A 24,637-nucleotide genomic window follows, 5' to 3' on the forward strand; every position below is an offset into this window, starting at 1 on the left:
CACCAGAGTTTGCTGATTTGTACCTTTAGACATAATTTTTACCCACAAGTCTGTTGTCCTGGAAGAAAAATACCACCTGTAAGCCTCTGTGGAAAGGGATGGGAGGCAGGGGTAGAGATAAGTGTGGAGAGAGGGCCAGCGGGCTGACAGTGGTCACCACTGATTTGTGTCAAGGCACTTGTCTGGCCTTCCCAAGGACCTTGAAGTAAAACCAGCTGCCAGAAGCAGGAGCAATTCAAGTCCATTTGCCAGAAGGGCAAGGATAAAATCTGTGGGTAAAGAAAGAAACATCACCTTTGGGTTCCAAAGAGGGACCTGGGCGTAGTGACTATTAGGAAAACAAAAAGGAGACAACTATTTTAAAAAGACACATGATGGTGTCTCTTTAATAACCACAGTAGCCTGTGCTGAAGGTTAGAAGGTATTTAGAAAATAATCGATAACCTTCTCTAACAGCTTTTGGGGGAAATGGTGGTAACCCATTCATTGGCTTCTCCTTGGCCATGTGCCAGCGACACATGGCGCTCTGAATTTCTCCCAGTGACAATTCACCCCCAAGAGTCTATCTCACACTGGACCACAGAGGAAAGAGAAAATTGTCAAAAGGCTACAACATCCAGATTTTGCTAATGAATCCTGACAGTCAGCTGTTTGTTACCACGTAGCATTTTATTTCATAGGAGGCTGGCAAATCCCCTGTGGCTTCTTCAGTTGATGCTTCCTCGAGAGAGGAGGCAGGAACTCCATATGGGTTCAAATCCAAGTGAGGTTCAAGATGCCCACAGCTTTCCATGGATATGTAACCTGACTATGGGATAAAGGAGACCATTTCCCATGTTTTATAGCAGAACTTTCATAGTGATAGTGACGACTCCAAAGAGCAATGCCAAGAGAGCAGGAGAAGGAGAATGAGCACAGATTAAACAGACTCAGAATGTGGAAGACCACAGAGTTGTCCCCAGTATGGCTTACTGGCCAAGTTACAACGATTAAAAAAAAAAAAATGACAAACAAAAGCTAGTCATTTCAGAACGCAGTCTTGTTAGGAGAGACCCTGCAGCAGCGGCAACACTAATCACCAGGCAGGTGGGAGCCCCAGATTTCCACAGGGTTTTATTTGGGTTAGACCCTAGCTGGCAGACAGACGGAGCCCAGAACCCCAGGGAAAGGCCCAGCCAAGCCTAGGCTGGATGTCAGAGCCCCAACCAAGGAGGACAGCCTTCGGTGGGTTCCTGGAGCACATCCCAGTTTCACCCACACTATCAAGTCAACAGGAAGGCTGCAGATTCATGAGCTCCCGTGGGACTCAGGGGCTCTTCCCAGGGGCACTTAATACTTGAGGTATCAAACTAATCCAGATATCACCTACTGGCTGGGGGGTGCCATGCCTTCTATCCTGCCAGTGTTGTTCCTGATGCTACAAGTACTGGGAGTCACTGAGTCTTCAGGCTGCTGATGTTTGGGTACCTACCCAGATCAGGCGTGGGGCAACCACAATCTGACAGTCAGGTAGCAGGACTGGAATGCAGGGTCTACCTTACCATTGTGCTCTGCCAAGATGGTCCTCCATCGTGTGGGGCATCCAGTGCCATGTAAAGGAATGGAATTCAGCCTTTGATTCAATGACCTAGGGCATTAAATCACATTTTATCAATACCTAAATGATACCAATAGATAAAAAATTCTAGCATTAACATTTCAGTGTCAGTGGCCTCAGAGAAATCTTCAACATATGTACCAGATGGATTCACTCTTTTAGATTTAGTTCCCTTCTCTCAGCAAACTCCTGCAACACCAAAGGAATAATTACCGCTCAGTGGAACACTGCAGAGTGCTCGCCAAAAAATAAAGTCACATCAATTTAAACCAGCAAATGTGAATTTTTGGAAGAGAAAAGTATTCTCTTTCCAGAGGCAATTATTTGTCTCTTCAGAAATGTTTGCCAATATAAAATCCCCCTCCCCCACTGTGGAACTCAAAAAATGAGAATCACAGTAGTGTATCTGCTTGGAAGGGGCTGGAAGGCACCAGGCAGAGGGGCAGAGATGGCTTTGCACAGAGCCCTGTGCACTGCTAAAGGGTGGACAGTCTAAATCCAAAACTCGTGGGTAGCTGAAGGCATTCTCCCAAAGGAAAGACAGCAAATGGCAGGATGAGTACCATTTTCTTCATGTATACCCCACCTGACAACTACAAGGCATTTCTGTATCCATTCTCAGGCCAGACCTGCCTGACATCTCAGCAAGGTAGGCAGGGCAAGGACTGTTGGTCCATTTGCAGCTGAAGAAGCTGAGTTGTGACTTCACTTCAGACCTGCCTCTGTCTCACAAACATGGCATTGTCCAGGTGGCAGTGGACATCTCCTCCTTTCATCTCCTCCACCAGCCCCCGCATCTCAACCACACCAGCCGCTGCTCTTAATTCATCGAGGAAAACGGCCTCTGTCTTACGTTTGAAGGCAGCTGTTCAAAGCCCTTCACATCCACACCCAACTGCCTCCTGCTGCAGGCTGCCAGTGGGTCGAGTCGAACTGTCACTGGGCACTACGGGAAGCATCTTTGCTGCATGCCTTCCTTAGGCAAGTCAATGAATGGGGCTCCCTTGCTACTAAAGAGTTTGCTTGCAATAGTTCATTTTGATTCCTTCTTAAGGCAGTAATGGCCCCATTGCTACTTTTCCCCATACCCTAAAGAGCCACCAAAGCACTGACAGCCACCTAGGACCTCAAAGAGCAATGATCCACCCCCACCCAACCCCCATCCACATAGACATTTAGAACACCTGTCAACAGTATCACTCTGAGACTGGGATAGCCAGTCCCTGGCCTAGGCATCACAATTTAAAGGGCCTTCCTCTGGCTCTGCTTTAACCATACCACTCCCCACAGAGCAAGGAGTCCATGGGGCCAAGGGACTTGCCTACTCCAACTCTATGCTTCCCTCTTCTACAGTATAATCTCAGAATATACAAGACCTTGAACTCCCTGGCCATATGCCCAAGCCTGTGTCATGGCCCGTGCCATCCTCTTCCCTAGCTCTGTCTTTCCAAGGATGGGCACATCTCTAGGCCTAAGGCATTGGAGGGGTAGCCATGAGACAGCTGTTGCCCTTCAACCCAGTAACATTGGAATTTGAACATGTGGGCTATAATGATACTTCCCAAACTTGAATGTGACTGTGAATCACCTGGAATCTTATTAAAATCCAGATCCTGGTTACGGGGCATTTGGGGGTCTCAGTCAGTTAAGCATCCAACTCTTGATTTCAGCTCCAGTCATGATCTCAGGGTTGTGAGATCAAGCCCCCTGTTGGGCTCTGTGCTGAGCATGAAGCCTGCTTAAGATTCCCTTTCTCCCTCTCCCTCAGCCCCTCCCCCACCCCACCTCCATGTTTTCTTCCTCTCTCTCTCTCTCTCAAAAAAAAAAAAAAATTCCAGGTAATCCAGGTTAAGTAGGCCTAGAGTGGGCCCTGAGAGTCTGTAGTTCTAACAAGTTCTGAGGCAATGCTGATGCTCTAGACTGGGACTTTGTGGAGCAAGGCTTGTGTCTATAGGCATGTGCAGAAGGCCCCTCAAGGTAAGGACCAAGCCAAGAGGTTGGAGAGAAGGGGAAGCTGGCTGTCAGTATGCATTTTGCACCCCGTCCCAGGCCCACCAAAGTTAGGAGTGGCCTTGTCTTTCATCATGTCTAGAAGTATCAAGAGTATGTCAACCATTTCTGGAAACCAAAGGAAAATGGTCAAGTGGGAAATACTGTTTGTCCCTCCTTCAAAGCCCCGAATCCCTTCCATCATCACCTCCCATGACAAAAACTGGAAGACTACCCTCTGGGACCCTGCACAATGACACACATCAACTTTCAATATCAACTTTCCCTTCCATGGACATTCACACAGTGTTTTACTCCCCTGCCACCACATCTGGCTCTCAGAATCATACATTCCATCTTGCTCAGCACTGGTCAGTATCAAAGACTAGAGACACAGAATTCAAGAAAGCTGGAGAAGAGATACAAGATTCTTCATGACAATATACCTTCTACCAAGTAATCCCATGCACTCCCTGGCCTAAAGGGGAAAGCAGGACACTAGGCGGGCCTGACCCATGTGCTTGTATGGTCTAACTCATAGCTGAGAGGTCATGAAGCCCCAGCCTCAGTCACTGGTCCACTAACTAGTTTGGGACAATCAACATTCAAATTACCATATCCACATGAGCAAGCCTGAAGTTTTTTCCTGCCTTTTATCATTGTAAAGAGAAGGGTAAAAGCAAAAATAGACACAAAACCACAGAAATATTGTTTAATTGGAATATTCAGCTAGGGGAGCAAACTACCAAGTGCATTCCTGAAGTACAGTTTTCAAAACTTTTTCAACATGGAATCACTTAAATCCAGTGGTAGTGTGGGCCCATATAACACAAATGAAAACAAAACTTCCTGTGGAGTATGAGATGGGGGTTGGCAGGCAGTACCAGTTTCCTTGGGACCCACTGACTGCTATACACAGAGGCCCCCAGGGAAGCTCCAAGAAACCTCTAGTACTCCAAAGTATCCCCTTTGGAAATCACTGATGAAGTACATGTCACTTATAAAGGTCAGACTTTTTCCTAATCTCACTGATCAGCACTCAGGCACAAGCAAAGCAAAATAAGAAAAAGAAGTCCAATGAAGGAAGGCAGTCATGCCACAGCGGTCTGAGGTGCGGGTCTTAGAGCTGCCAACTGTTTAAATAATGCATCCGAGTGAAGACTCATGATTACCTGAGGAATACAGAACAGAACCTGAGTCCTAATTCTGCAGCTAACTCACTGTGTGACCTTAAATAAGGTCCTTGTCTTCTCTGAGCCTCAGACAAAAGATCCAGATGGCCTTTGTCCAGCTCTGATGCTCTGGGATTTTATGATATTTCAGGAGTCCATATTTAAGCAAAGATTCATGGTCATGTCATCCATCATGGATAGATGCTGGAGGAAAAGAAAGAAAGGAAACCTTTATGTTGTTCTGCTGGCACAGTTCTGTGCTTTTGTTCCGAAACTCAAAGCATTTTAATAGCTTATTCCATTGGATCTGTAGCAGAAAAACAAAAAGGAAATTAATCTTGAAGAAATCATATGTCTGCAATCTTTGAATATCTCTTACTCAGTAAGGTTCCAGCTACTTATGTGCCTTGCCAGTCCTTTCTGACTTCTAGATAGAAGGAGAGAGAATAGTGTTTGACTTTTGGTGGAGAGGGAGGTGCTCTTGAGGGTATAAGGCCGAGGAAGCAGAGAGACCACCAGAAAGCATTGGCACTAGTCTACATCAGAGATGATGGGGACCTGAACCAAAGTCATGGCAATGGAGGTGGAAAGGAGAGGACAGATCCGAGCAGTATTCAGGAAGACACACTAACAGGACTGGGTGCTGGAGTTGAAGAGAAAGGGGAAAATGAAGGCCAAATGTCTTACCTGGGTGATGACACACACGACAGTGCCATTATTCAAGTGATAACTGAGAAGGAAAAAGAGATTTGAGAGGTAGGCTAACGAATTAAAGGTTGGAATATTGACTGGGGAATGCATGTGGACCATCAGGTGGAAATGTCTAGCCCGCATGTGGACATACCAGTTGCAAGTCCCACAGGCCTAGGCAGGAGCACATGCAACCATGAGATTAATTTGGAGGTCCTCGGCACACAAGGCTCCTGTCTCATTGCATGTCTGCCACACTGCCTCATTTATTCACCAAAATATTTAGAGACCGTACTTACTTTGCTAGGCAAGGAAACACACAGATGAATAAAAACAGACATGGTCTCTGTCCTTGTATAGCTTATAGACTAGCAGGGGAGACAATTAACAAGAAAAAGATATAAGTATCATTTTAAATTGTGACAAATATTATGAAGGAAGCAAATGGGTACAGTGATCAAGAATACCAGAGGGTGGAAGCGGGGGGTCTCCTGAAAAGGCCTTTAAACCAAGACTTGAAGGGCATAACTGGACGAAAAACAGAATATGCAAAGACCCAGAAGCAGGAAGGAATGTAGTCACCAAGCTGGGATACCTACTAACGGGGGGTTCTGTGGTATGCTTACAATATTTGCTGCTGCTGTTACTGATATTGAAATGGTAGTATTAAAATGCTGCAATAAAGGCATGATTATAAAATTATACCAAAGCCAAAACACTTGATGCCTATGAAATGGTGTTTAACAATTTTTCGTTGTCACTGATGGGACTGGATAGTAATGGTTACATGAGTCAGATGGAATATTAACGTGAACAGAACTTAAGCAAAATTGCTACAGAGCTCTGCATTCCATTACTAATAGCTCCGATTGCTTCAAATCTCGCCAGCACACTGAAGTCACACTCTGGGCAAAGTCACCGTTCTGTAGGATCTCAGTCAAACACTGTTACTCAGGAAGCAATACTTAAAATAACATTCCTTTTAATGATTAAAGAGAGGGTTGGCATAAACTGCAAAACAGAAAAAAAAAATTCTATGTAGCCATTGGGGAAAGGATAAGTAGGTTGTGTTTTGCAATTCCTTCCTGGTGGGTTTGCAATTATTCCACAGCATGACAGCTAAAATGCCTAAGAAATCACTTACCTGAATCTCAGTAATAATTAGTTCTCTATCCTTTGTATATTCACTCTAAGTTCTGTTGACCTCACCACACGGAAAGACTGAGTTTACCCATTTACAGTTCTAAGTATTTATTCCTTGAAGGCAAACAAAAGTGTGCTGGGGGTTGAACAATTCCTGGCCAGCACTGTGTACTTTAACTAGGATGTTTAAGATGCATCAGTTGAATAATTAATGTATAAATCTTAGCCGGCTGGGTAAGGAAAATGAAAAGAAGCTCTATTTGTTATAGACAGAGATTTAGCTACATTAAAAGTCTTGCTGCTTTTAAGACGAGCCTCTACGTCAAAAAGGGCAAAAGACAGAAACACTACTCTTTGTAGTCCAATTAAAGAGGAAATTAACAAATTGTGCTAATTTGTTGCACTGGTAATTTGTCTGAAAATTGTGGTGTTGCAGTATTACATTTGGGTGTGGGACAGCATGCAAATGAAGAACGCACCAGCATTTACCAACTATTCGCTTACTTCCTCGTTTGTGAAACTACTCAGAATTGCACGGCCTGACTGTGGTAAGCTATAATTAAGGCTATTTCTTATAATTAAGGACTATTTTTAAATTAACATTTTAAAGTCCACTGGCAGCCCCTATGTCTCTGGTCTCAGCCCGGCAGGACTGACGGGCAGTCCATCTTACTACGGCCGTCAGCAAATGAGCGAGGTGCAATTTTGGCAAGTGACCCAAGTTCTCCGGCTTGCTGGTGGTGTGTGCATCACTAGGGGGTAGCAGCCCCATCGGAGTCCCTGGAACACAGCAGCCTCTGGTCTATTGCACCCGCAGAGGCCGAGGAGCACAACTGTTCAAACCTCGTCGCTTTGGCTTGTGCCATTTCCACAAATGTTTAAATGGCCCAACAGAGCACAGACTATCGTCAACACCCCTGGCTCTGGCAAAAAAAAAGAAAGGGAAAGGATCTATTTGTAGTTTGAATTTGACACTGGGGCTTTTCATAGGTTTAGCTCAAATGTGGTGCTGAGGCTATATTTCTTTCCCTCAAGTCAAACAAGTCAAATCCCAAAGGCCACAGAATTCTTTTTTTCTTTCTTTTTTTTAAATTTATTTTCAGCATAACAGTATTCATTGTTTTTTCACCACACCCAGTGCTCCATGTGCTTTAGAACTCACAACTGAGAGATGAACCAAACATCTTTATCATCTCAATTCTCATTTTATGAGCAGAGAAACTGAGGCTCTGTGAGTTTAGATGACTTGTCTAAGAGCACTGGCTAAAAACCAAGAGTTTTGGTCCCTCCTGGCAGGGCTCTTTCGAACACACTACACATCACCTCCTAAAGTCAGCCTGCTAGAAAATAAATGTACAAGCAGTGAGTTGTAGGGAGTAATTTACTGGTACAAAGAGATATCTATGAGGTTATAGATGAATATAAACTCCGAAGCTTCCACAGAACAGCCTGATTGTGGAGCTGCTCAGCTTCCCTCTGCAGTCAGACCAAAGCTTAAATCCTGCAGGAACACCATGGCCCAACCAGGGTTTGACTAGCTTAAACTTGGACTATGTGCCCATCATTCCATGTATCTATTACCCTCGATTCTGACAAATCTTCCTGTGGTCTAGCTCATGACAACCATTCTCAGCTTCCTGCTTAGGCTTGTTCGTAGGTTCTCTTTCTCCCTTCTTCCCAACGGCCATCCCAACCATATTCCCTGTCCTTATATCCTGCACCCCTACTGAGACCCCACCTAGACTTGTAACAGACCCTCTTTCATGATCTACCAGTTCCTGTGGACGAAGACCAGGGGCAGGGAGTGAGGTGCAGAAGGCAGGAGTATTTAAGCATTCACTTTTTCAAGATATCTACTAGAAGCTTCACTCGGCCACCCCTTGGCATCACTACCTGCAATGAAAAAGGATAATCAAAAGCTACCCGGGGCCTTCTGAGATCGTGAAGGGCCTACTGAACGAAAAGATTAAAGTAAGCTGCTCCCACAATTAGGGCTGAGTCTGTATTCTTATATTCTCTGCTTTTCAAAGTTGTTCACCTCTATATGGTTTAAAGCAACTTTTTCCCAGCTAGAATATTTGTGAGGTACTGTTCTGGTGATGTTTTTAAAAGAACCAAGAAGTGGGGAACCTGCCCAGCTCCGTCGGCAGAACGTGCAACTCTCAATCTCAGGGCTGTGAATTCAAGCCCCACGTTGGCCATAGACCATACTTAAAAATATATAAATAAATAAATAAGAGCCAGGAAGTCATCTAAATTATCATAAAGATAATTCCTCATCAAACAGCATAGGTGGACATCTTCCATTTAGAGACACAATCTCTGTGTACAGAAAGTCAGCAAGCAAATTAGGCCTCCTTTTAGCAAATGTGTTACATTAGTAATTGGCAATAAAATAAATACATAAAAATATAATTCAATTCAAACTACTGCTAAATTTGTGATAATTAAATCATGGGCTGGCATATTTTACCCTTCCTCTATTTAAGAAACACAAGCAACAGGTTTCTGAGTAAATTAGGAGTATAAACATGAGCTCTTAGGGGATGTTTAACCCAGTTCAGAGAACAACCTGTTTCCAAGCTCTCTGACAACACTCATTTGCATAGAAATAATTAGTGTGCTAATTTCAAATGATCTTTACCTACTCATTGTTGCATACTCTAGCAAGACATCTACTTGACAATATTGTTAGCTGTTTATAATATCATTTCTGCTTGTAAATAATAAAAATCAATCATTTTAAAGTAAACCATAACTCAGAATTGTCCAGACATCAGAATGTCCAGCTTTCCTTCCCCACCCCCACCCTACCCCCCTCCACTGCCCATCTGTGTGAGAGAGACCTTAACTGCACCCACAGACACTTTCCAGCATCCACTGAATCGTCATTAAAGAGCATTAGAGCATTTAGAATAAAAACATCTATAAATGCCCCATGCAGTAAGATATGAAGCAGACTGCCTAGTTATTAGGGTTACATAAACCTAGACACCACTTAGGAACCAAAATGCCTAGGGCTTTAAGAGATTTTAAAGAGAAAGAAATAACCATGCACCTATATTGCTTTTACAATTTAAAAAAAAATCTAAGTAGTGTAAAAATTCTCAGAGAAAGGGCAAAGAAGTGTCCTGGGGTGCCTGAGTGGTACTGTGTATTAAGCGTCTAACTCTTAGTTTCTGCTCAGGTGGTGAGCTCAGGGTTTGAACAGAGCCCTGCTTTGGGCTCCACACAGAGCCTGCTTCGGGTTCTCTCTTCTTCTCCCTTTCCCTCTGGTCCTCCTGCTCATTCTCTTCTCTCATTCTCTCTCTCTCTAATAAATAAATAAATCTTAAAAAAATAAGAAGTGTCCGAAGAACTCAAACATTACGTAAGCCACGAAAGAGAGCTCAGAGGTCATCCAGGATGACTCTACCCCTGGCAACAAAACTCTCAGCAGAAGCCCAGAAACCTAGCTTCTGCTTAAAGACCCCAAGAGTCTCAGACCTTCCCCTCTCCCAAAACTCTTCCCATCATTCAACAGCTCAGGGGCATTAGACAGTCTTTCTTTACGCGAGGTCAAAATATGCCGCCCTGTACCTCCCATATATTGGCCCAAGTTTCTTGGGGGAGGGAAACTGAGGTTTTTTATGGTTCTGTACATGGTATTTTTCACAAACATGTTCTCACTGGATCTTCCCAGTAACTCTGCAAGGCAGATACTCCTACTACCCTTGCCTTACAGATGAAGACGTGGAGGTTACGAGGTTTGGTTCCCGCTCAGGGTTGAAGGTGGCAAAGTAGCAGAGGTGGGGCTTCAACGCAGGTTCCCTAACTTCACCTTTGATACCATTTTCACTACCCCACCTTGCCTGACTGCAACATTCAATACAAACACACAAAAAGCTTCTGTTTTTCCATGAGAATAACCCCTGAAGACAAAAAGGGATAGAATCATTGAAGATGCACTCTCCACACACTCCCCCTGAGAGATTTCTGCTACTCCCATGACTTTAAACCCCCCATAGGGAGAGGTCCAGGTCTGTATCTCCAGCCCAGGCATTCACCTTGAGCTCCAGAACAAAACAGCCACCCTCCCATCTGGATGTCCCACAAAACCTCAGATACAACAGGTACCATGTTGAATTTATCCATTATCCCCCCATTCTCTGTCCACACACCATTTCTGATCTTGGTCAGAAGTACTACCCTCTACCCAGGAAACCATGCCAGAAACCTGGAAAATTATCCTGGACACCTCTCTCCCCAAAACATCATAAGGATTCCACCACTTTGAAATCTGGTTTCATCTGCTTCTTCTTCTCCATCCCCATTGCTACTGACTTATTCCAACCACCATGAAATCTCAGACAAATTCCACATGCTACTGGGCAAATCTACCTGCCTCCATGTAGATCACCACCAGAGCGATCCAATATGACAATCTATGTCCTCTCCTGCTACCAACCTTTCAATGGCTTCCTGTTGCCTCCAGAGGTGAATGCCAAACCCAGCTGATCAAGAAAATCACTGGGCATGTGGATGGGACATCTTTCTATTTTTTAAGTGCCCTGGGTGATTTGAGTGAGTCAGCAATGGTTGGGAACTAATGGTGTACCAGGCAATGTTAACATCCTCAATGGCCTGATTGTTGGCTACCTGTCTAGTCACTATTCCTACAACTTCCCCCTTGGGAAGGAACACTCCAGCCATCCCAAAACATACCATGCTGGATGGCAATTCTGCGCCTGCACTGATGATGACCTCTCAGCCTAGAATGTTCTGTCTACCTTTGACCAACCTCTATTGGCCTTTCAAATTTTAACTGAGGTGTAATTTCTTCAAGAAGCCTCTCATAACCTCATTAGACTGGACTAGGCAGCCCCCCTCCTCTGTCACCCCACAGCATTACACAGAGTTCTCTATCATAACACTCAGCACATTAGTGCTGAAATTATTTCCCCATTTGTCTGGATCCTTGACAAGCCTATAAGCTCCTCAAAACTAAGGAACTAAGGAACATGCTGATTCATCACTGGCAATCACATAACAGGTGCTTACTAAATGTTGACATGCAATGAACCTGATTTCAAGTTCAAGGCTTTACACTGACTTACTCTAGAGTTGGATTTTAGGAAACTCAATTCACAGGCTTGGGTCTCAGTTCCCACATCTGTACAGTGGGATAATAAATCTCCATGCTCATTCATATGCCAAACATGTGAATGTCTACTAAGAGCCAAGTACAGGACTGTGTGATGCCTGAATGAATCAATTAATGTATGTGAAGTGTTTCTATAAACTGTTACACAGTATTGCGAAGATATTTCTACAATTTTAGTTTTCCCTTAGTCTCTCTGGACCAGAAATAATAATCTCATTCCATAAAACCAAAGTCTACTAAGTATTAATCCCTATTAGGCTCATCAAGGTATCAGGTAAGAAAGCCACTTAGTCCAGAAGGAAGTACACTGGCCTAACTGGGATTGGAGGTCCACCGGAGGAGGTCTGCATAGTGAGAACCCACTTTAGCAGGGGCAGGGCTAATCTCCCAAGGACACAGACTTTACAACCGAACATTACTGAAAAAGAAAAACTCGCCGAGCCACAATCCACACCCCCCTCCCACCATTGACTTCTGTCTTCCTGTGCTCAGGTTTCCATAGTAAAGGGTATAAAAGCCAATGCAGCAGGCTAGACTGGGCTCAACAACCTGACTCTTCCAGGTCTTCCTGAAGCCTATCTATTCAGGTGAGTAATCAGTTCCCTGAGATTTTCCTGGGGATCTCAGTCCCAGGAGTAGCAGTCTTAAAGTTCAGTCCCACACAGAGCCCACGGAAACCACACTGATGTGCTGACCCTGAGGAATCTGAGCCCAGATTAGCTCTGGGCTATTCTCTACCAAACTGCACTGTTGCCCCTGAGGGCTTATATTCCGCAGGCCCAGAGGGGACCATAAACTCCCCAAAGCCCTGGGACTAGACGTTCTTGGACATGTTCTAAGCTACTACTCTCTCCCGCCAAGTTGTTCATCCTCTAGAGGGAGGTCCCAGTCCATAGATTGCTTCTTAGAACCACAAGCCCTAGAGATGACACCATGGGGCATAAAAATGCCCATCCCCCTAAGGGATCTGATCTCTCATTGCTCCAGAAGTAAGTCTTAGAGTTGGGGGAGCTGTCAGGAGTGGCGCTGAGAGCAAAAAGGGGTACTTCTTTCATGTACAGAGCTCCTAGAAAGTATCAAGTCCACATTCAGTGAAACAGATTCTTATCAATCGTCCCCTCTAATACCAGCCAGGTGATCATGCCTATCTCCAAGAAAGCACAAGGTTTGAGCTTGTCAACTAGGATTGAAAATAAAAGATCCGAAATCTCTGTTATCATATTATTTCACACTCAATGCCATGTACAGTTAGACTTCAGGGACCACAATCCAGCCCACAGAACATCTTAATCATTCATTCAATAAATATTTACTGATCACTTATTATATAGCTGGAAAAATAGCCACAATCTGTCCTTGGAGAGCCCACAGCCCAGAAGGGAAGACAGACACATAAACAAAAGAGCTACTTATAGTATGACATTGTGTGAAGTACAGAAGAATCTCAGAGCTGGGTGTAGTTCATTGTGCTGGAAAAAGGCTTTCCAGAGTGGGGGATACCCGGACAGAGCTTTGAAGAACAAAGAACAAAGGCAGACAAGGCAGGCAAGGGAGTCTGAGCAGAGGGAATGTGTTAAATGTCCAGAGTATTGCTGGAAACTAAGATAAGATGGGGGTAGGAGAGTAAGGAAAAATGAAACTAAAGGAGTAGGTAGGAAGCCTGACAATATGCCAGGCTAAGGAGCTTGAGCTATATATACTCTTTTGGAAAAGTGAGGCACCACCAAGGAGACTATAAATATTTTCTTCTTTTTATTTTGTTATTGTTTACTGTCGTCTTTGTTTTTGTTATTTGCAATGCAATGGCATAGCTAAGTTTTCAGTTTGGAGAATCACTTTGTGTCAGTGGTCAGCGTAGAAAGGGCTGCAGGGGCATGGTGAGAAACTAGACACAGGAAGACCAGACTGAAGATCACTAAAATAATCTAAATGAGAGATGATAAAAGCTGGAACAAAGAAGTAGCATGGGGATAAAAACTGCAGATTAGACTTGTGAATGTTTGGCATCGGGGAGAGAGAAAGAGGAGAATGACGGCCAGATTCTGTCCTAAGAACATTCAATGGCTGGTGCTGCAGTCAACTGGAAATATGAGAGGTGGAACAAATCTGGGGGCAGTTGAGATGGTAATAGCTCAGATTAAACAGTTTGAAAAGTCTGTGCAGTAGCAACGTCCTGCAGATAGGTGGATGAATATGTCTGAAGTTCTCAAGATATTCCAGGACTAGAAATATATATATTTGGGAGTTACAAGTGGGTGAATGATAGTTTTAATCTTGGATGACATTAAAATAACCAAGCCAGAAAGTATACATGATCGCAAATGAGGATTGCCAAGAAAGGGGCGGGTCATTCAAGGGACAGGCAAAAATAACCTGAGATCAAATGATCAGAGAAAGAGAAGAGGAGAGTAAGGGATTGAGAAAGTCAAAAAGGAACAGAGATCAAGAAGTCAAAAGTAAGGAGAAAACAGATGCAAAATATTTAGGAAAGGGCTGCCTGGGTGGCTCAGTGGGTTAAGCCTCTGCCTTCAGCTCAGATCATGATCTCAGGGTCCTGGGATCGAGCCCCACATCAGGCTCTCTGCTAGGCAGGGAGCCTGCTTCCTTCTCTCTCTCTCTCTCTCTCTCTGCTTCCTTCTCTCTCTCTCTCTCTGCTTGCCTCTAAAAAAATATTTAGGAAAGCAACACAGAACTTGGTAATGAATCAACTCTTCCTTATCCAATTTCTCTTATATGCAGATATGATGCCAAGTTTCAAGTCTGGGTCATTAGAGGAATAATGGTATAATTAACAGAATCAAGCACACAGGAAGAATTGGATTCCCAAGCTTGGGAAGAAAGCTGATGAGTTTCAGTTGGGATATACTAATTTAGAGATGCAATCAGGACCTTAGTGTCTAGTAAGGAGAAGGGAATCTGAGACAATCTCAGGAGAAAGGTCAGAGTTGGAAGTAAGTATTTGGAAATCATCTGTCTGAAGATATTAGTGGAATCCATGAAATTCCCATGGAAGAGAATATCAAAGGTGAAGAGGGAAAGAAGATATGTGAATGGCCAATAAGCATATGAAAATATGTTCAACATTGAGTCATTAGGGGAATGCAAACTAAACACAGAGAGACACCAATCTACACCTACTACAGTGGCTGTAATCAAAAAGACTGACAATAACCGGTGTTGCTGAGGATATGGAGAAAATGGAACCCTCCTACCTTGCCAGTGGGAATGGAAAATGGTGCAGCTGCTTCAAAAAAGGCAGTTTCCAGGGAAAACAGTTTAGCAGTTTCACAAAAAGTTAAACATAGAATAGTTGTATGACCCAGCAATTCCACTCCTAGGTATCCACCCAAGAGAAATAAAAGCATATGTCCAAACAAAAACTTGTACACAAATGTTCATAGCAGCATTATTCATAATGACCGAAAGGAAACAACCCAAGTGTCCATCAACTGATAAACAGATAAACAAAATATAGTGTATCCGTACAATGGAATATTATTTAGCCATAAAAGGGAATTGGACTTTATTAAAAACAATTTTTTTAATTGTGGGGCACCTGGCTGACTCAGTCAGTGGAGCATGCAACTCTTGATCTCGGGGTTAAGTTCAAGCCCCATGGTGTGCACAGAATTGCTTAAAAATAAAACCAGGTGGTGGGTATTAGAGGGCATGGATTGCATGGAGCACTGGGTGTGGTGCAAAAACAATGAATACTGTTACACTGAAAAGAAATAAAAAATTAAAAAAAAGAGAAAATCAAGAAAAAAATTTAAAAAAATAAAACCTTTTAAAAAGTTTGTTTTTAATTGTGCTTTGTGAAAGGCATTGGTAAGAGAATGAAAAAAGAAGCTACAGGCTGGGAGAAATATTTGCAAAATAACTATCTGATAAAGGACTTATATCTAAAATATACAAAGAATCCTTAAAACTTAACAATAAAGAAAAATCCAATTTAAAAATAGGCAAAGGATCTGAACAAAAACCTCACAAAGAAGACACAGATGGCAAGATGCTCCATATTATACATCATTAGTGAATTGCAAATTAAAACAATGACGAGATACTACTATGTACCTATTGGAATGGTTAAAATCCAAATAACTGATGACATCAAATGCTAGCAAGGATGTTGAGCAACAGGAACTCTCACTCATTACTTAGAGGGAATGAAAAGTGGTGCATTCACTGTGGAAGACAGTTCAGCAGTTTCCTACAAAAGAAGGCATACACTTGCCATATGACCTAACAATTATGCTCCTTGCTTTTTATCTTTAACTGTTGAAAACTTAGGTCTACACAAAAACCTGCACATAGATAATGAGAGCAGCTTTATTCATAGTAGCCAAAGCCTGGAAGCAAGCATGATGTCCTTCAGTACAGGAATCGATAAAATTAACTAGGGTACACCCAGACAATGGAATATTATTCAGCCCTAAAAAGGAACGAGCCATCAAGCCATGAAAAGCCATGGAGGAACCTTAAACACGTACTACCAAGTGAAAGAAACCAATCTGGAAAGACTCCCTACTGTATGATTCCAACTACATGACATTCTGGAAAAGGCAAAACCTTGGAGACTGTGCAAAGATGAGTGGTCGCTAGAAGTTCTGGCAGAGGAGGGAAGGGCAACACTAAAAGTTCCCCATGCTCCAACTATCCGTGGAACTATTCTCTAGGACACTACAATGGTAGACATGCATTATGCTTTTGTCAAAACCCACAGAATTGTACAACACAGTGAACCTTAATGCCAGCTCTGAACTTACTATATATTAATATATCACTGATACGTTATGAGTTAACAATATTAAATCAATACTGGCTCATTAGTTATAACAAACACTATCACACCGGTCCAAGATGTTAGTGGGGAAAACTATGGTCAGGGAAGTTTATGGGAACTCTACACTATCTGCTCAATCTTCTATAAACCTAAAACTGTTCTAAAAAATAAAGGTCTATTAATTTTAAAACAAAACACAAAGAGAGAATGAAGTACTAGCACATGTTACAATGGGACGAACCTTGGAAACATGATGCTAAATGAGAAAAGCCAGTCACAAAAGACCACAAATTATTGGTTTATTCTGTTTATATGAAAGGTTCGGAGCATGCACTTCTGCAGAGACAGAGAACAGGTTAGTGGTTGTCTAAGCCTGGAGGGGGAGGAAGGGTAAATGGAGAATGACTGCTCATGGCTACGGGGTTTCTTTGTTTTTTCTTTTTTTTAATGTTCTAAAATTTATTGTGGCGATTGTAGTGATGGTTGTAAACTCTGTGAATATACTAGAAATGGCTTAAATGGGTGAATTGTATGGCATGGGGATTATAGGTCAAGAAAGCTTGAAAAATGCTAATAAATTTCAAAATCTCAAAATGGATGATCTCCTAGGAAACAGCAAATCAGACTCACAAAGAAGTAGAAAACATGGGGCAAACTAACGCTGTTCAAAGCCATTTCCTCCGATGGTTATTACAACGCCTAGACAGTTTCACAAGCAAGTTCTTTCTGTCTGACGAGGAACCAATAATTTCCATGCTCTGAAAGTAGCTCCTGGTATAGAGAAAAAGAAAGAAATAAGTCCCATTCATTTTATAAAACTAAAGTTAGCCTATCCACAAAACTTGGGAGAACACACACACAAACCCGCAGAGGAAGAAAACTGAAGACTAACACCAGTTACAGAGACGCAAAAATCCTAAATAAAATACCAGCAAACCAAACCCAGCAGGACAAGAATACACCAACACAAGCAAAAGGGGATTATTCCAGAATTGCAGTTTAGCATCAAAAACTCTAGACATATAGTTCATCACAACAGCTAGCCAGAGGAGAAAACCTGCATGAATGACTAAGAATTAATATTTTAAATTTATTTTTAAAATCTCTTCAGTAAATAAGAAAAATATCTATACCAGAACAGCAAGATGGGCAAAAGGGTAGAGAAAAGAAAAAAAGTTCAGCTTCACTAGCAATCAAGCCAATACAGATCTTAAAATAAGGCACTAATTCTTTGCAATCAGATTGTCAAAAACCCCATCAGCGATAATCAAGATTTCAGACAGAAGGGACAAAGGGGCATCCCCATAATGTGCCTGTAAGATGAGAGCATCCATCAAAAGCTTGCAAATGTGCATACATGTAGGAAGGAACAACTGCATATCTAGGAGTTTATTCAGAGGAAGCAATCAAAGATTTCTGCACAGACTTGGCCACAGAATACTCATCGTTGCCTTTTCTTTACAGGAGGGGAAAACATTTCTCTTCCTAAATGCCCAACAGTAGCCAGTTGGTCAAATAAACGGGTATTTCCGCACAACAAAATGCTATATAACCACTGAAAATGTAGAAGAATAATGAACCTAAAAGAATGTTCAGAATATATGAAGTAAAAAAAAAAAAACTTATAGAAGAGTATGTAGAATACAGGGAAAAGAAGACTGAACAGTTGTGACAAAAGGTTAATAGTGATTACCTCTGAGTGATAAGAATACGGGTGACTTTACATTCTCCATTTTGTAGATCTGTGCTTTCTACATGGTCTTTGATAAACATATTACTTTGCTATAGAAAAATACAATGAAAGAGTGCCTTCTAATGTTCATACTCAACTCAGAAGTTCCACTTCTAAAAATTTATCCTGATGATCACACATCCATGTAAAGATTTATGTATAAGACCATACAGTATTATCATTGCAAAAAAGAGGAGACCAACTAAATGTCTAGCAATAGTACTTATCACATATGATATCCCTATAGGACGGAATAATGAGCAGCTACTGAAAGTCATAAGATAGAAGAATATTTAAACACATAAGCAATTCAGTGAAAAGGCACATTTTAACACACTAAATACCGGGATGCCTGGATGGCTCAGTTGCTTAAGCATCTGCCTTCAGTTCAAGTCATGATCCCAGGGTCCTGGGATCAAGTCCCACAACAGGCTCCTTGCCCTGCCTGCTGCTCTCTCTGTTTGTGTGCTCCTCCCTCTCTCCCTGAAAAATAAATAACATCTTTAAAAAATATTAAATACAACACACAGCTAATTTTCTAAAGAACTATGTAGAAAAAAGGCTAGAAGGAAGTGTACCAACATGAACTTCAGCTATGACTCTCTCCAAGAGGTAGAACCACAGATGGTTTATTTTCATCGTTGTGCATTTGACACACTTTCTACATTGTGATTTTAAACTCCAGAAAAAAAAAGTAAGTTTGCATTTGAGGTGCAAGGAGAAAGAAAAGGTAGAACAATTCTCTTTGCTGGCATCATGCTGAGAGGCACTGATGTCAGGGCACACTGGTACCCCAAAACTGAACCCAAAAACTGATCCTGTATGAATGGGAAGAACATAGATTAAAACAAATGAGAATTAATATGTTGTCTACATAATTTTTAAAAAGTATAAACACAGGAAAACGTTAGAAATCAATGTATCAAGATGTTAAAAATGATGAATTCTTGTTGGTAGGAACATGAGCGGTGGCTACTGTTGTGGATGTGATTTTCCATTTAACTTCCCAAAAATAAAAAAATTATCTACCAAATGAAACCAAATGAGAACGCCATAGACATTTGCACTCATTGGTTCTGGAGCAGTGGGATCACGTTTGATCACGTGTCTCGGAGACTGTGGGAGAGCCCAGTCTGTTCCTGGGTTGGGAGGGAGCATTCGCGGCCTCTTCTTTTCACCCTTGGCCTCTGGGGTTGAACAGGGGCATTGCCAGTAAAATAATGCAACAGTGCTTGTCTCTCCCTTCCAGTGCATGCCACGGAGCCCCTCAACCTATGCCAACAAGTCCCACAAATCAGGGCCAAAGACCACTAGCCTCTGGTCACACAGAGCCTCCAGTGAGAAGCATTCTCTCCCCTACCATGGCCCTCTACTCTAGCTCTTATGCCCACCCCCACCCCGCACCCTGTCCCCAGGCTCTGAGCTCCTGGAGGGCCCCGGCAATGGTGTAGCTCAAATCTTGTCTCTGTGCCTACCATAGCCCCTGGCACAGAGTAGGTACTCAGTTAACATTTATAAGACTTGGAGAGGCAGGCAGGTATGGAATAGCATCTTGGTGCTGATGGGAGTAGAGGAACAAGGCAACCCACAAGCATTTCATCCGCACAGGAATGCACAGCCCAGCCCACGGGCCAGGCGGCTTCAGGCAGCAGGCCCGGCTGCAGTAGTCTCATGGGTAAGAGTGCCACCTAGTGGAACAGGATGGGCATGGGCAGTGATGAAAGCAGGTCAACATCGAAATCAAATGGTTCAGATCTTTGAAATAAAAATATACAGATCGTCACAATAAGTGGAACAGTGCAGACCAGATGAACAGTCTGTGTAATGACACGGCAGCAGCAAAATCAATGTTGCATCAATATACCAACTTAACTGTGACGTAAGAGGTTTTCTTTGCTTCAGAGTTGACAGGACAGATCCCATCTCATCACCAACGGCTTACATCAGACTCTAAGTGCCAAGGTTCCTGTGGATGCTATGGTACTCCCATAACTATAAAATTATTCTACCATTGTTTTCTGTACTATTTCTCTTACTTAGTGGGAAGATGACAGAATTTGTTGATCATCAAACTATGTAAAGAGACAAGTCTCCTTTGCTAAAAGTTCATATAATGAAAGGTACAGAAAAATAACCTTTTTTCATTAAAGCAAATTTTCCATTATGTATTTGCTGGGCATCCCAAACCAATGACTAGAAAAACCCAGGTCAAAATTGCACTACCCTTGTATTTGTCCCTTCAAATACAAGCCAAATAGCGGCTGTCACACTGAGTGCAGGGAAATTCCTCCATGTCCTCTAACATCAGAATGAAATGAGGCCCCATTGCTCAAGCTCACAGGTGACAAGTTGAAAGCATGGGTTAAGCACCTCAGACTTGTCTATGTGATGTCCCCTCCTTCAACTAATAAACCAAAGATGGTCAGTGTGGACTTGGAGCTTCATGGAACTTCAGAGCCAGAAGAAATCTTAGACTAGAAAGTCTGCAGAATTCAAGAGGTAACACTTCACCTGTTTTTATTTTTTTATTTTTTTTTTTTTAAGATTTTATTTGTTTATTTGACAGAGAGAGATCACAAGTAGACAGAGAGGCAGGCAGAGAGAGAGAGAGAGAGAGAGGGGGAAGCAGGCTCCCTGCTGAGCAGAGAGCCCGATGCGGGACTCGATCCCAGGACCCTGAGATCATGACCTGAGCCGAAGGCAGCGGCTTAACCCACTGAGCCACCCAGGCGCCCAACTTCACCTGTTTTTAAACACCAGTGCAATAAGAGCTCACAATCAAATTGGACAACTTCCTTAACACCTTTAATAATTATTAATTTAATAATTTAATAAATAAAATAATTTAATTTAATAATTTTAAAATAAAAATAGTAAATAAAATTAATTTATTAATTAATACCTTCATACCAAAACTGTTGTAAGTTTCTTATTGATCTGTCTTCACTTATCTCAATGTGGGCCAAACCTACACATTTCAGCCTTATTAATATCCTTACAGTCTAACTCTAGCCATTCCATATTTCTCCAACAACCCTTGTTCAAAAACCTTCAATGCCTGCAAACTGACTATCAAAGAGAGTTGAAACACCTCGGTTAGTATCCAAGGCCCTCAAAAATGTGGCCCCAACCTACCTTTCCAAACATGTTTCTGTAATTCTCCCAACATAAGCCTATGCTCCAGCCAAACTAAATTGCTCATTGTTCAAGTGTATCAATATATATTTTTCACCCTTCTAGCAGTGAAAAAAAAAAAAAAATCAGATCACCCCAAAAGGTCATTGGGATCATCCCCAAGTACTGCAGAAAGCATGCCCAGAAGAGAAGTATCTTCAGAAATACCATCACACAAGATATGTATTTAAATACAGATTCATGGAAGATGAGTCAAGAATTTATACCTCTTAGTACCTGACCTGGCTTATTTTATGCCAATTCTGGTATTTATGGACTAGTCCACTGCTTCCCAAATGTTTCTTGAGTTTTGGCATTTCGATGATTTGACTTGTGTTTTTTTTTAAACTTAACTACCCCAACCCCAAAATGCTGTAACATCAAAAAAACTGAAGTCAATTAAGATGAATTTGGCTTTGAGAATTTTAGAATGATTTTGTGAGGCGTTTTGAGATCCTGTGAAACACCCTGGAATGTCCCAAAAATGGAGCTCAGAATCAGCATCTTGGCAAATATGTTTGCCTCTCCATGTTTTACCATTGCTACCTACAGAATGAGAACGAGCTCCTACTCCCTCCCAAGTCTCTCAGCCTGGGTGTTATGAGACCATGCATGTGTGTTATATATGAAGAACTTTGTTTCCCCAGAATGAGGGAGCCATATACAACGCAGATAAAACGGATGTAGCTATGATTCCCAAATCCCCTTAGGATAGTAAAATTTCTAAATGGCTCCAGCAAAATATGAGGCACAAAGGTATAAAGTTCTTCAATAACACAAAGGTATAAAGTTCTTCCAGGCTACAGAAAGACATTTATGCTATTAAACTTACATTTGGAGACCACAATGCTTAGAAAGGTGTGCATCCAACATCCAAAAAGAACTGCCTGGGGAAGGAACCGGACTTCGGGCTAGCTTTAGCAGCTGTGAACAGAGGGGTTCCTTCAGAAGTAGGAAGGGGAGTTCAGGACTTTGGGAAGATAATTGTCTCAGTTTCCATGGGGGGGGGCGGGGGGCGGATTCTCTGTTGAAATGTTTCTTTCTGCAGAGAGATCAGAAGTGAAGCACTGGGAGGAGAGGCTGGAAAATAAACATAAGGCTCCCTTGTGAGGAGTACATTTTGTCCCCACAAAGCTATTTTGTTTGCAATCACAATTCAGCAAATTCTTTTTGATAGAATTCTTTCACCGAAACTGTCTCAGAGACACTGAACTTCTCCGAGCAGCAGTCTGTGGAGAATTCCAGTGTTAGAATATAACTATAACCATAAATAAGAGTCCTACAAGTCACCAGAGAGTCTTAGACCAAAGGGAGGGTGACAGACCATGCAGGCTATTTACTGCTCTCTCCAGGCTGCACAAGAAACCTATCCCAAGTAGACTGGAAAAGAGTCCAAGTCATTCCAGAAGGATTACAAGAAGGCATCCAAGAATTGAAGACCTGTCTTACAGCCAGAAAAGGCCTCCAGAGATCATTTGCTGTGGCCTTTTGGCAAAGAACAAAGGTTTATGTTAACTTTACATAGGTCTGCTGCTAAGAAGGTAGCACTTGGTAACCTCACATGAGAATAATGTCAAACAACACCTGTGTATGATCTCAAATAATAAGATTAAAACACCCTTTCAGAGTCTATGACTATTTTTTTGCATAAGAAAAAAAGGTCAGCATAAATTAGTCCCTTAGACAACCTAAAAGTGCCAGAACAGTCCCTCCTGCTTCTGAAGTATTTCTTCTTCCCCATCTTGCTGAGTAACAGCTTAGGTCACTAGGTGCCTATAGCCCTCATCAGAATCATAGGTGATTTTGACCTTTCAGAGGAAGAACCATCTCAAAGACCCAAAGAAAACCTTGAGGGATGCACTAGCACTTGGTCTCCCCAAGGCATTTCCCTGTGTTTAGAGAAGATGGTCTAGATTAAGCCAAACCCACCTTCAGAACTGACTAGACATCCCAGCAGGAGGCTACCACTTACCCAAATCCAAAACTAGGCAAAACAAAACACACAGCATAGCTCTGAGTTTCTGAAGTCTTCACTGTCCTTCCCTCCTCAGCCATAGGAGATCAGAAGTTCCAGAAATCCCAGGACTCAGCATATGGGCTGAAAGACAAGCAAAAGGGGAATGTATCCTATCGCTGAAAGAGTTTCTTAGGCTTTCCCTCAGGATATTTACTGAATTCTGAAACTGCTGGGAAAAGGACAGAGGAGGAAGAACAGCATGCAGAGAGATCTCAAACAGTGTGAAGGGGAGACCTAAAACTCAGTGTTGACAAAACAGCCTTCTGGAAAACCAACACTTACTTCCCCCAAGCAGAAGGAATCGCTACAGGAATTTGAAATCTGTGGTGCACCAAGAATAGGCACAGTGAGAACAACCTCAAATCTAATCCAATTCTTAATAAGGGGGGGGTACTCAAAACTCTGTTCTAAAGATCTAGCAGAAGGAAATGTGTTTCCATTTCTAGGCATAAGAACTATTTACCTCAGTCTCTATTAGTCTCTACTGTCCTACACAAGATGTTTGGCTTCAAACAAACAAACAAAAAATTAAGACACACAGAAAGGCAAGAAAAATCATACTCTTGAGAAAAAAAGCAATCATCAGAACCAGAATCTGATATGACATAGACACTGAGGCTATCAGACAAGGAACTTTAATTATGATTACATGTTAAAAGCTCTAATGGGAAAGGTAGATAACCATGCATGAACAGAAGGCAACTGCAGCAGGGAAAAACGAAGTCTAAGAAAAAAAAAAAAAACAATGGGAATGCTAGAAATGAAGAACATAGTAGTGAAGATAAGTAATATGTTCAGTGGGCTCACTGCCAATGTCAACTCAGCCAAGAAAAGAATCAGTGAACTTGAAGATCAGTCAAGAGAAATTACTCACATTGAAATACACAGAGAAAAATTGAAATAAAAACAGAAAAGAATACCCAAGATAATATAAAACAGTCTAATATGAGTGTAACTATAATCCCAGAAGGAAGGCAGGGGGAATGGGAACTTATTTATTTAAAAAAATTTCTTATGAAGTCATAATAGGTGAGAATTTCCCCAAATTAAATGACAACAAACCACAGATACAAGCTCAGAGCCACCCCTTGGCATATCATAGTCAAACTGCTGGAAAAAAGAAAGAAACAAACAAACAAACTAAGAGAAATCTTGAAAGCAGCCAGAGAAAAAAGAAACATTACATGGATTTTTTTT

General features: G+C 42.1%; 1 long non-coding RNA gene across 1 annotated transcript; it reads right to left on the bottom strand.

Annotated features, from left to right (window-relative positions):
• Window positions 1-686: 686 nt before the first annotated feature.
• Window positions 687-23,523, bottom strand: LOC125091694 (uncharacterized). Its single transcript, XR_007124736.1, has 5 exons — window positions 23,396-23,523; window positions 22,256-22,503; window positions 4,759-4,962; window positions 1,542-1,627; window positions 687-808 (listed from the first exon to the last, which is right to left on the bottom strand). It is a non-coding gene; the product is annotated as an uncharacterized LOC125091694 (long non-coding RNA).
• Between the last annotated feature and the right edge of the window lie 1,114 nt (window positions 23,524-24,637).

The sequence above is a fragment of the Lutra lutra genome, chromosome X (assembly GCF_902655055.1).
Source record: "Lutra lutra chromosome X, mLutLut1.2, whole genome shotgun sequence".
Lineage (NCBI taxonomy): Eukaryota > Metazoa > Chordata > Mammalia > Carnivora > Mustelidae > Lutra > Lutra lutra.